This window comes from Salvelinus sp. IW2-2015, unplaced genomic scaffold, assembly GCF_002910315.2.
Source record: "Salvelinus sp. IW2-2015 unplaced genomic scaffold, ASM291031v2 Un_scaffold2318, whole genome shotgun sequence".
Classification (NCBI taxonomy): domain Eukaryota; kingdom Metazoa; phylum Chordata; class Actinopteri; order Salmoniformes; family Salmonidae; genus Salvelinus; species Salvelinus sp. IW2-2015.
This window is the reverse complement of record NW_019943644.1, coordinates 54,907-66,499: the sequence shown is the minus strand read 5'-3', so window position 1 is coordinate 66,499 and position 11,593 is coordinate 54,907. Positions and strand designations below refer to the sequence as shown.

The following is an 11,593-nucleotide window of genomic DNA, read 5'->3' as shown; positions in this document are numbered from 1 at the left end:
TCACTGAATAACAGCAGCTTCATGTAGCTAACAAGCTAGTTGAGATCACTAATTCACTCAATTCAAACGCCAGTTCAACATAAGTCCCAATAACAGTACTTTTATGTGCGTGACTGTTTTATTCTATATATATTTTTGACATTTTCTACCTTGTATTTGAGATATTTTCATCAGACAAGTGGGGACATATGAAGCCTGGAAGCTGCAGTAATGTTGAGATGTCAGTAGGGAGAGCTCTAGTCTAGAACACTGGTACCAAAGATACTCCCCTTTCATCTGTTCTGGAACCTTCCGTACCAGCTGATGAAGAGTGATGGGAAAGGGTCACATTTTGTCTCTTGTAAAACATGTAGCCCCACTCCTCAAATAAAAAAATGCAACTACAGTATTCTGACTTTAGCACATTTTCTATTTAGATACAGTAACATCCTTTATGTGACATGCTGTTCCTGCATGTTAATGCCCTGACTAGGCTACTTTAAAATGTATCAACCACAGAACTCACACTTAGGCTACGCCTGCTTCTACTAACACTTACAGTAGACTACTTCTTGTTTCCACGCAGTGACAGTAAGTTGACTAACTGTTCAAGACCTCTCTCCTTCACTTCACTCTGTAAGTACACTTGACGATATCTTGAAATATAGTTTTTGTTTTGATGTTTTAAGCCAAACATCACATGACTTACTGTATCTTTGTACTTGTTGGTTAATTTCTGAAGCTGCTGCTTTTGCGTGGTTACATTCACGGGCCTTCGCCTGTCACCTTAACAAGTGTCTCAGACGGTCCCGTATAATTATGATCTAAAAGGCTAAACTGAATCCCAGTCAGCACCTGCTACTCTATACACTTTGGAGAATAATGATCCTGCGGACTGCTTGTTGTCACCAGGAATACCCAGATCTCCATTCAATAGGGTCATGTTCCACTGTCAAAGTATAACAGGGTCACAGTATAACTGTGTGTGTGTATGTGTGCGTGTGTGGTGGTGCGTGTGTGTGTGTGTATACACTGTATTTTGACATATCATCTGATTGTTAGATATACAGTCACGACCACAAATCATTGGCACCCTTGACAAATACTGAGCTATTTGTGTGCTCCAAAGATGGGAAGTACATTGTACATGTTGTTTCACATGACGACTTTAGCATGCTATTTTAAGAGCTCTCAGAGCAACAGCAGTGACAGTAAGAGTAAGAGTGATTGAGTTGATGCTTCGTAAGAGCTTTAGAGTAGTTTTAACAAGAGACACAGTGATGCTGGGTTGTGTTTAGGAGCAGTTTTAACAAGAGACACAGTGATGGGTGGTTGTGTTTAGGAGTAGTATTACACATGAGACACATGATGTTGTGTTGTGTTAGGAGTATTTTAACAAAGAGACCACAGTGATGGTGTGTTGTGTTAGGAGTAGTTTAACATGAGGACACGTGATTGGTGGGTGTGTTTTAGAGTAGTTCATTAACATGAGACACAAGGCCGGCCTGCATCTGGATTAGGCCATATGGCGGCAGATGACGAGGGCAGCATTTTCTGAGCGAAACCTGACCAAGACCCATATCCAACAACACAGAAAACATATTCTAAAACAGGACAGGTCAAAGTAAATTGACATATGGTCTGGACAACCAGGCTAGTCAGCTGCGCTCTGTCCAGAGATTCATCCCGTGGGCTAAATTGTCATGATCATGTGTTCAAGTTTGTATCCTTCAATGTTTACTAAGCTGATCATAGTATGAGAGAAAAAACATATTTCTGCACATTGCAAATAGGCTGCAGGCAATAAATCACTCCCTGTAAACAGTTTGGGTAGCTGATCACTTAGAGAGCCTTAACTAGCCAAATTGATTAGTCACAGGAATCAGAGCTAATAAAGTTGATGAAACAGCCTGTTTTACAAACGGTGGACCTACCAAATGGATGGTCATTCATGAAATTCCATTGTGGGCCGACATGGTAGAAAACACCCCCGTAAGCACAGGCCGACGTCTTTTGGACATCTTTTTTGGTCATGTCCGAACTGGCAGTCTTCTTTGGTGTTTTACAAATGGTAGGCCGACAACATAGATGGGCATTCCTAAAATTACATTTCAGACAACACTGTAGGCTGTACCTCATTAAGCACCGTCCTACACTGTAGGCTATACCTCATTAAGCACCGTCCTACACTGTAGGCTGTACCTCATTAAGCACCGTCCTACACTGTAGGCTGTACCTCATTAAGCACCGTCCTACACTGTAGGCTTTTGGATGTTTTTTTTGGTGCATTCCGGACCGGCCCTGATTTCCACGTTCACGGACGTTGGTTTTTGGTCTGGTCAGGACCAAATCTGAACCAATCATAGACGTCGGTGGTTGGTTGAGATTTTGCCCAGTCTGGACCAGCTTTCATTTGGCCCAAACACAGACGTACATAAATCACGTATTTTCATCTTTCATTCAGAACCTAAAGTGAACCTAACTTCAACGTCTGGAAAAATAAGTATTTTAAAACCAGAGAGGTAACACCGGCGATCGACTTAACACTTTACAACAAAGCACGCTGAAAATAAACAAGACTCCTACAGAGCAGCACACACTGTGCACCAACCAACAGCTCCACACAGAGAGCCAGAAGAGCTTTATTTCCTCCTTCCTGACTGCTGATGTGCTCTTAAAGTGGCAGCGCACGGTGAAGGCTCTGTGCAGAATACACCACAACATTAGACTGTATATGGATAACAGGCTACATTAGACTATATATGGAAACAGGCTACATTAAACTATATATGGATAACAGGCTACATTAGACTATGGATAACAGGCTACATTAGACTATATATGGAAAACAGGCTACATTAGACTATGGATAACAGGCTACACTAGACTATATATGGATAACAGGCTACATTAGACTATATATGGAAAACAGGCTACACTAGACTATATATGGATAACAGGCGACATTATACTATATATGGAAAACAGGCTACATTAGACTATGGATAACAGGCTACATTAGACTATACAGTATATGGACAACAGCAGTCAATACAGCAGGCTATGGTGATGATGATACTGATTCCTCTGCTAACTAATGCTACTACCAGCACTGTACACAAGGGTCAACAGTGTAACATAATATGATAGTGGCATGTTGTACTACTACAGACATCAGTGTTTGTGTGATAAAATGTGACCTTGTCAAGTAGACAGTGTTGTGTTTCACCATTCTATCTGATGTAATGTCAGTTTGTAATGTTGTCATTAGTCCAACATTATTGAGGACATTATTATTAGGAGGCTGCAGTAATGTTGAGATGCCAGTAGGTGCAGCTCTAGTCTAGAACACTGGAACCTTCAGTAGCACTTTGATGCAGCTGATGAGAAATGTAAATTGAATGTGTTTGTAGAATAGAATACATGACATCATGTAACTGACCAAATGTAAATGGAACTTTGACCTGTTCCATGTAGAACTCAGAGGGACAAGGCAACACATTCTAAGATATTATAAACATTCCATATAGAATAGTCAACATATTGTTAACATGGTTCTGTATTTAAATGAAAGTGGAAATGGGGGACTTGTCACGTCTCCTGACTGTTTTCCTTGTTTTGTATTTGTTTAAGTATGGTGAGTAATGGGCGTGAGTTGGGGTGGGCATTCTATCGTTATGTGTTTTCTATGTTTAGGTTATTGTTATTAGCCTGTATGGTTTCAATCAGGGGCACGGTGTTTTAAACGTTTCCTCTGATTGAGAACGCATATTAAGGTAAGGTTGATCCACTGTTTGTTTGTGGGTTGAATTGTCTTCGCCGTGTCCAGTAATTTTCACTAAACCTTCGCATCAGATGACAGTCCTATACTGACATCAGGTTATACATACACTTATGTTTGTTTCGCTTATGTGCATATTTTAGAGCTGAATCAGTGGTTATACATTGTTACGTAGATTTTTTTCGCCCAGAACGTCCGATATTTTTCTGAACATATCCACATATTCTCTGACCAACATAACTATTTTAACATGAAATAAAAAATACATGTTGTTAGGACATGATAGGATCATCTATTCTTATGCAATCGCAGTGTTCAGAATACTCTACATAATTCATTAACGACATACCCCGGCTTACGTTTATTCATGAGACAGTCCCAAAACCTGGGCGCAAACTAATCAGTACACAGTTCGACAGACTATAAAATGAATAGATATAAGAGGTCTATTTTGATGAGCTTTTCCTAGAAGTTGTACAAGACGGTCTTTTGTCAAGACAAATCGTTGTTTAGCGCACCAATTACGACACGCTCCTTTTTTCCCTCTTGCAAATTAGCACAGACACTAGCCAAGTGGCGCAAAGCTCTCCATGCCAACAAACACAGACAAGCAAACGCCTAACGTCCCGGAAAAAAATTCAATAATCTAATAAAACTAATATTGAAAAACATACTTTACGATGATAATTGTCACTGTAATTCAAATAAAATCAAAGCGCCAGGTAGTATAGTAAGTGACCTATACGACAGCTTTTTCAGAAGGGCAATTCCAGGTCCATTCGCGCTTTATCCCAAAGAAAACAGAAAATGGGTGACACGTCATTCCAAGAGGATTTACATTCCACTTAGAACAAGATATACCCAATTTCTTCTCTCACTGCCTTTCGACATGTAGGGGAAGGTGGTATGACGTGCATGTAATACTAATACATATCATGCCCATTTAATAGAGGCCTAGAAAGAGTTTTTCAGAACTTTCCAGCTTCCTGGTCAGCGAGTTTGTGCCAAATCGGAGTTTCTGTTTTACTGCACAGATATAATTTCAAACGGTTTTTAGAACACTCGAGAGAGGGTGTTTTTCTATCCAATAGTAATAAATAATTGCATATGTACGAGCAGAATTGAAGGTACGAGGCCGTTTAAAATTGGGCATGTAATAAAATTCGCCCCAAGTGAAAAACAGCGGGGCCTCTGTCTCAACAAGCGTTTTTAAGGTAGGGTTACACTGTTTGTTTGTGGGTGCTTGTCTTCCGTGTCAGTGGTTGTAACGACAGCCGGACTGTTTCGTGTTGTTTAGTCTGTACTTGTTTCGTGCGTTCTTCGTTATATGTAAGTTCACATGTTCAGGTTGTTAACGTCGTTTGTTGTGATAGTTTCGTTCAGTGCTTCTTCGTTTCGTCTTCGTTAAAAATAATACAACATGTATTCTCACAAGCTGCGTTTTGGTCCGACGAGGAGTAGAACTCGATACAGACATTTTTGGTCAATTTTAGAAATGTAGGGCCGCTATTTTAATAGCAGTAACTCCTTCTCTCGACTTACTGGTTTAGATGCGAGGCATGCACATGGTTAATAGTTTCCAGATGTCCTTCGTCCTTGCGTCTTTTTTCAGCTCTTTGTCCTGAAGTCTTCAAATAGCAGTGGGGCAAAAAAAGTATTTAGTCAGCCTACCAGATTGTTGCAAGTTCTCCTCCCATCTTAAAAAGATGAGAGAGGGCCTGTAAATTTCATCATAGGTACACTTCAACTATGACAGACAAAATGAGAAAAAGAATTCCAGAAAATCACATTGTAGGATTTTTTTATGAGATTTAATTTGCAAATTTGGTGACAAATAAGTATTTTGGCAACCTTAAAAAACAAGCAAGATTTTGGCTTCTCACAGACCTGTAACTTCTTCTTTAAAGGACGCTCCTACGTGTCTCACTCGTTACTGTATTAATGGCACCGTGTTTGAACTTGTTATCAGTATAAAAAAGACACCTGTCACAACTCACACAGTCACAACTCCAAACTCACACTTATGGCAGACCAAAAGAGCTGTCAAAGAACACCAGAACACAAATGTAGACCTGCACAGGCTGGGAAGACTGAATCTGCAAATAAGGTAGAGCTTGGTTTGAAGAAAAACTGTGGGAGCAATTTTAGGAAATGCGAGATGACATACAAGACACTGATAATCTCCCTGGATCTTGGGGCTCACGCAAGACTCATCTCTCCGTGGGGTCGAAATGAAATCAACAAGAACCGTGAGCAAAATCCAGAAACGGGGGACTAGCGACATGACGCTGCAGAGAGCTGGGACAAACTAACAAAGCTACATCAGTAACACACTACGCCGTCAAGGACTCAAATCCTGCAGTCGCCAGACGTTGTCCCCTGCTGTAAGGCCAGTTAATGTTCCAGGCCCGTCTGAAGTTTGCTAGAGAGCATTTTGGAGATTCAGAAGAAGATTTGGGAAATGTATATGGTCAGATGAAACAAAATATAACTTTTCTGGTAAACTAACTGAGTCGTGTTTGGGGAAAAGATGGCTGGAGTTGCCAGATCAAAGAACACCTCTAAGTCCGCTAACCGGGAGGTGTTGTTTGGGAGATATTGGTATGCTGAAGTACGCAGCCACGTTTCATCTTCAATGCCTTGCTGATGGACGGAGGGTTTTTCAACTAAAATCTCACGATACACTCACGATACATGGCACCATTCAGAACTAGCAGTTCCCACTCACTACCAGTAAATTGACTCACTGTACAAGACCTCTCCCTTCATTCACTCTGTAGTATCTTGACATATCTTGAATATAGTTTTGGGTTATTAGTTTGTTATAAGTCATATACTGAAGTATTTGTATCATTTTTACTTGTTATGTTTTGAGCTGTGTTTTGGTTGTTACATCAGGGCAGTATTCATAAAGTGTCTCAGTGTAGAGTGTTGATCTACATAGTGATGAGATGATTAACCAGGGTAAAAAGACCCACCACACCCACACACACACAACCGCACGTTGTTACAATGTTTGTCTGCATGTCTTTTTTACCCTGGTTAATCATCTCATCATATGTAGATCAACACTCCTAACTGAGACACTTTATGAATACTGGCCTGATGTAACAACCAAACACAGCTCAAAACATAACAAGTAAAATGATACATACCTTCAAGTATATGACTTATAATACAACTAATAACCAAAACTATATTTCAAGATATTGTCAAGAGTACTGAACAGAGTGAAGTGAAGGGGAGAGGTCTTGTACAGTGAGTCAATTTACTGGTAGTGAGTGGGAACTGCTAGTTCTGAATGGGGCCATGTATCGTGAGATGTATGTGAGATTTTGAGTGAAACCTCTTCCATCAGCAAGGGCATTGAAGATGAAACGTGGTGGGTCTTTCAGCATGACAATGATCCAAACACACTCCGGGTGTAGGTAGGGTGTTCTTTGGATGCAACTCAGCATTCTTTGTCCTCAAACACGACGAGTTGAGTTTACCAAAAAGTTTATTTTGGTTTTTCATCTGACATATGACATTTTCCAATCTTCTTCTGGATCATCCAAATCTCTAGCAAACTTAGACGGGCCTGGACATGTACTGGCTTAAGCAGGGGGAACGTCTGGCACTGCAGGATTTGAGTCCTTGGCGGCGTAGTGTGTTACTGATGGTAGGCTTTGTTACTTTGGTCCCAGCTCTCTGCAGGTCATTCGCTAGGTCCCCGTGTGGTTCTGGATTTTTGCTCACCGTTCTTGTGATCATTTCGACCCACGGGGTGAGATCTTGCGTGGGCCCAGATCGAGGGAGATTATCAGTGGTCTTGTATGTCTTCCATTTCCTATAATTGCTCCACCAGTTGATTTTTCAAACAAGCTGCTTACTATTGCAGATTTCAGTCTTCCCAGCTGGTGCAGGTCTACATTTTGTTTCTGGTGTTCTTTGACAGCTCTTTGTCTTGGCCATAGTGGAGTTTGGAGTGTGATGTTTGAGGTTGTGGACAGGTGTCTTTTATACTGATAACAAGTTCAAACAGGTGCCATTTTAATACGGTAACGAGTGGAGGACAGAGGAGCGTCTTAAGAAGAAGAGTTACAGGTCTGTGAGAGCCAGAAATCTTGCTTGTTTGTAGGTGACCAAATACTTATTTTCCACCATAATTTGCAAATAAATTCATAAAAATCCTACAATGTGATTTTCTGGATTCTTTTCTCATTTTGTCTGTCATAGTTGAAGTGTACCTATGATGAAATTCAGGCTCTGCTCATCTTTTTAAGTTGGGAGAATTGCACAAATTGGTGGCTGACTAATACTTTTTTGCCCACTGTATTTGAAGTATTCAGGAAAAAGTAGCTGAAAAAGAGGAAGGAAAGGAAGTTGTAAGACATTAACATGCATGAGATCAGAAAGTAAGTCAGAGAAGGGAGGGTTCTGTATTAAAATGGCCTACATTTTAAATTGACAAAATGTCTGTATGATTGTTTTACTCTCGTCGGACAAAACGAGCTTGTGGAAATACTGGTTTGATTTATTTTAACGACGAACGAAGAACACTGACAACTATACACAACACAAACGACGTTAACAGACCTGAACATGTGAATTACATATAACGAAGAAGCACGACAGGTAACAGACTAAACAAACGAACAGTCCGGTGTGGTACAAACACTGAAGGAAACATACCCACCACAAACAGTGTGAACGCCTACCTTTAAAACTGTTGAGGAAGGGAGGGCTCTGTTTTCACTTTGGGGAAATCATGCCCAATTTAACGCCTCGTACTCAATTCTTGCCTCGTAAATATGCAATATTATTATTAACTATTGGATAGAAAACACTCTCTAGTTTCTAACACCGTTTGAATATATATCTGTGAGTAAAAACAGAACTCATTTGGCAAAATTCTGACCAGGAAGTGGAAAGTCTGAAAACGAGGCTCTGTTCTAGGGCTGCCTATAAATGGGCTGATATGTTATTAGTATACAATGCACGTCATACACCTTCCTAATGTAAGAGGCAGTGAGAGAAGTAAATTGGGTGATTATCTTGGTCTGAGGTGGAATAAATCTCTTGGAAGACGTGTCACCAATTTCCTGTTTTTCTGGAAGGCGCGAGGATGGACCTGGAATTGCTTCTGAAAAGCTGTCGTTATAGGCGACTACTATCTCCGGCTTTGATTTTATTTGATACATGTGACAAATATATCGTAAAGTATGTTTTTTCAATATAGTTTTATTTAGATTATTGAATTTTTTCGGGACGTTAGGCGTGTTGCGTTGTCTGTGTTTGGTTGGGATGGAGAGCTTTGCGCCACTTGGCTAGTGTGCTTGCTAATTCAAGAGGGAAAAGGACGTTCTAATTCAAACAACGATTGTTCTTGACAAGGACTCTTGTCAACATTCTGATGAGCTCATCAAAAGTAGGACCCATTTTATGATGCTATTCATATATTGTCGAACTGTGTATATTAGTTTTGCGCCAGGTTTTGGGCACTGTCTCGAGAAATAACGTTAAGCTTTATGTCGTAATGAGTTATTTTTAGAATTCTAACATGCGGATTGCATTAAGAACTAGGTATTTTTTCCTATCAACATGTATTTTTTATTATGTTTATAAATAGGTTATTTGGTCAGATATGTGAGAGTCAGAAAAAAATATAGACGTTCTGGAAAAGATGCTACGTTAGCACAATGTATAACCACTGATTTCAGCTCTAAATATGCACATTAACGAACCAAAACATAAGTGTATTATAAGCCTGATGTTATGGACTGTCATCTTGATGAAGGTTGTGAAAATTACTGACACGGAGACAATCACACAAACAGTGTGATCAACCTACCTTAATATGGTTCTCAATCAGAGAAACGTAAAAACACCTGCCCCTGATTGAGAACCATAACAGGCTAAATAACAATGAACTAACATAGAAACAATAACATAGAATGCCCCCAACTCACGCCCATACTCACATACTAAACAAAATACAAAACAAAGGGAAAAAGGTCAGGAAGTGACAATGTCCCCCATTTCCACTTTATTTAAATACAGAACCATGTTAACAATATGTTGACTATTCTATATGGAATGTTTATAATATCTTAGAATGTGTTGCCTTGTCCTCTGAGTTCTACATGGAACAGGTCAAGTTCCATTTACATTTGGTCAGTTACATGATGTCATGTATTCTATTCTACAAACACATTCAATTTACTCTCATCAGGCTGCATCAAAGTGCTACTGAAGGTTCCAGTGTTCTAGACTGGAGCTGCCCTACTGGCATCTCAACATTACTGGAGCCTCCTAACTAATAATGTCCTCAATATGTGGCTAATATCAAATTAAAAACTGGAATTATCAGATAGAATGGTGAAAACAAACACTGTCTACTTGACAAGTCCATTTTATCACACAAACACTGATGTCTGTAGTAGTACAACATGCCACTATCATATTATGTTACACTGTTGACCTTGTGTACAGTGCTGGTAGTAGCATTAGTTAGCAGAGGAATCAGTATCATCATCACATAGCCTGCTGTATAGTTGCTGCTTTGATCCATATACTGGTATATGTCTAATGTAGCCTGTTATCCGTATGTCTAAATGTAGCCTGTTATTCCAATATATAGTCTAAATGTCAAGCCTGTTATCCATATATAGTCTAGTGTAGCCTGTTTTCCATATATAGTCTAATGTAGCCTGTTATCCATATATAGTCTAATGTAGCCTGTTATCCATATATGTCTAATGTAGCTGTTTACTATATAGTTCTGATGTAGCCTGTTATCCATATATTGTCTAATGTAGCCTGTTATCCATAATATGTCTAATGTAGCCTTGTTATCCATATATAGTCTCTGTAGCTGTTTCCATATATAGTCTAGATGTAGCCTGTTTATCCATATATTTCTAATGTAGCCTGTTATCCATAATATAGTCCTAATGTACTGTTATCCATATATAGTCTAATGTAGCCTGTTATCCCATATAGTGCTAATGGTACCTGTTTATCCATATATAGTCGATGTTAGCTGTTTCCATATAATATAGTCTAATGTAGCCTGTGTATTCCCATATAGTGCTTATGGTAGCTTTTTCCATATACTAGTCTCATGTAGCCTGTTTATCCATTTTTACAGTATACTGTTGTGGTGTATTCTGCACAGAGCTTCACGTGCGCTGCCACTTTCAAGAGGCACAATCAGCAGTCAGGAAGGAGGAAATAAGCCTCTTCTGCTTCTGTGTGGAGCTGTTGGTTGGTGCACAGTTGTGTGCTGCTCTGGTAGGGAGTCTTGTTTTATTTTCAGCGTGTTTTTGTAAAGTGTTAAGTAGGATGCGGGTGTTACTCTCTGGTTTCTAAAATACTTATTTTTCAGACGTTGAAGGTTAGGTTTCACTTATAGGTTCTGAAATGACAAGATGAACAATACGTTGATTTTATGTTACGTCTGTGTTTGGGCCAAGTGAAAGCTGGTCCAGACTGGAGCAAAATTCAAACCAAGCGCACCGACGTCGTATGATTGGTTCAGATTTGGTCATGACCAGACAAAAAAAACGATCCGTGATACGTGGGAAAATCAGGGCCGGTCGGATGCAACCAAAAAAAACATCGCAAAAAGGCCATACAGTGTAGACGGTGCTTACAATAGAGAGTACAGCTACAGTGTAGGGACGGTGCATTAATGAGGTGACAGCCTACAGTGTAGGACGGATGCTTAATGAGGTAGTAGCCTACAGGTGTAGGACGGTGCTTAACTAAGGTACAGCCTACAGTGATTGTTCTGAACTGTAATTTTAGAATGCCCATTATGTCTTCGGGCCTACATTTTGTAAAACAAAG

The 11,593-nt window shown here is 39.8% G+C and overlaps 1 protein-coding gene across 3 annotated transcripts in view; it reads left to right on the top strand.

Annotated features, from left to right (window-relative positions):
* Positions 1 to 503: 503 nt before the first annotated feature.
* LOC112073606 (cell adhesion molecule CEACAM6-like) overlaps positions 504 to 11,593 on the top strand; it is a 53,948-nt gene continuing 42,858 nt past the window's right edge. Inside the window, exon 1 of one of the 3 annotated variants that reach the window (XM_070440220.1) lies at positions 504 to 615. The gene's annotated coding sequence lies outside the window, so the exon portion shown is untranslated. The remainder of the gene's footprint in view (positions 616 to 11,593) is intronic. The other 2 variants (XM_070440219.1, XM_070440221.1) reach the window with 2 other exon arrangements.